Below are 2,310 nucleotides of genomic sequence, written 5' to 3' on the forward strand. Positions count from 1 at the left end.
TATATTAAAAAATTCTAATATTCAAGAAAAAGTGGAGCGGTTTAATTTTCTTAATAATATAGTTGATGTATTACAATTCATAAAGAAATATCGAAAAAAGTAATTTAATGTCTATATGATGTAAATATTACAAATATCCCACTAAAGTATCATACAAAAATTGTTTAGAATTCTCTTTATGATTTTTTTCAATAAAATGAAGAATATAATACATAAATAAAAATATATTTTAATAATAGAAATCACAAAATAAAATTCCAACCATGATGTAAACAATTATTACTATCTGAGCAACAACCTATGACTACATAAATCACCAAAACATCACCATCAAATACCTACACTTTTATCACTATCTAAATCACCACCACTATAAAATATTTTAGAAACAAATCAAACCCAAATATGAGATTTAATAAATGTGGAGAATAGTAGATAAAGAGAAATGAAAAAAAATTGCAATCACTACCAAAAATAAAAAATAAAAAAATTGCCACGTAGGGTCTTGATAATCTGTTGGGTTTGCATTTGTGGAACATATAATAGGCAGACCATATTCCAATTTTTTTAAGAAAATATTAAGTTTAATTCTTTTCACATATCGACATGGTTTTTATGTCTATACAATTAGTTGGAATATTGTAATTTCACAAGCTTAATCAATTCTATATTATATTAGACATTACATCTAAGAAATCAACTTGAAGTTCTTTATGCTTCATTGTTGAGATTGTTTCATCGTCTTGATGAATATTGCAAAATTCACATTCTTGAAATAAAAATATTGATAAGCTTGGTCTTCATTTGTTTAGGTACAATCACTTGAAAATCTAATCTAGATAGACACTCCATGCTTCGTTGTGTACAATGATATATTTTCAATACGTCATTGTTTTACTTCTCTTGTACTAAAACAAATCTAATTGTAATCTAAGATGCAAACATGCCCCCACAACTTTGTATTGATTGGAAGATCAAAATGTAATTATTTTTTATAATATTTTCAATGCATACTACAATTGCTTTTTTTTGTTTGCACTGAAACGAATCTAATCGTAATCTAAGATGCAAACATGTTCATGCAACTTTGCATTGATTGTGTAAAAGAGTTTGATCAAAATGTGATTATATATGTAATTGATATAAAATTCAGATATATTAATTATCACCAGCCAATTTAAATTCTCATGAATTGAATATTGCCTCCAACATTACTTTAATTCTTCTCAACTTGCATGTTTGATTGCCTGACTTGTTAGTATACATCATATACTTTAGAGATTTTGAAACAATTTGAATTATTATGTTTTGCCAATGTCAAATGTGAACAACTTTAGCATTCCATATTTTTGGGTCATAAAAGTCTTTTTTCTCTCAGTTACCGTATTGCTGCTAATTTGTTTCACTAATCCTCCTAAGGTATCAAATATCCAATGGGAAAAGATTGAGATCCGCACTTTAACAATTTTCAAAAATGTGTTTGAACAATTCAATTTTAAACTCCATTTAAAAAAAAATTGAATATGTGCACTCCAAATTCCGTGGAGAAAAATATAGTCTGCAATGAAAAAAGATTAATAACTGAATAATAAAAACAACAAATTATCCTCATGTGAAAACATATTTGATGTACAATGATTTAGGCCCTCCCAAAAAACCAACTTTACCCATAATATCAAAACAAAAAAGGTACCTTCAGGAAAAGCCAACAATCATAACTAGCTTAGTCTTCAACATTTTTTCCTTATACTTTATTGTTTAAAGATGTTTTCCACACTATCTTGTGGATTTGTTAAATTTTTACAGCATAGATTGCTTACATGTGCTTCTGCAATGAATGTTCATTAGTGGCTAAAGCCAACAGCTGTCTACTGTTGTCAATAACTAGTTATTCGAGTCATGATTCATAGCAACACCTTGTATGTTGGACAATTATGTAAAGTAAATATGTTGATAATTGCAAGATATAGTATTGTAAACCAAAGTTGGATGGAGCTTGTTTGAAAAACCTCTCAACAAATCTTATTTAGGTAACGTCCTTCACCATAGTTAAGTTAAATTTAGAACACAGAGAATGAGATATTTCTCAGCAGAATCTCCTTCAATTAAGTACAATGGCCAGGATCTTATCAGAGTCTTATTTGCATTTTAAACTCGTAGTGCGTCAACACGAAATCAACATGTTGCCTAGTGTGAGAAGATAGTATAAGACACTAATATACAAGTGAACACAATCCTGTCTTTCTGATATGCATCTCTAGTTTGCATTTATTTCCCTTCACAAATATTGGTTTGGAAATAGAATACCTA

The sequence above is a fragment of the Cryptomeria japonica genome, chromosome 1, assembly GCF_030272615.1.
Source record: "Cryptomeria japonica chromosome 1, Sugi_1.0, whole genome shotgun sequence".
NCBI lineage: Eukaryota > Viridiplantae > Streptophyta > Pinopsida > Cupressales > Cupressaceae > Cryptomeria > Cryptomeria japonica.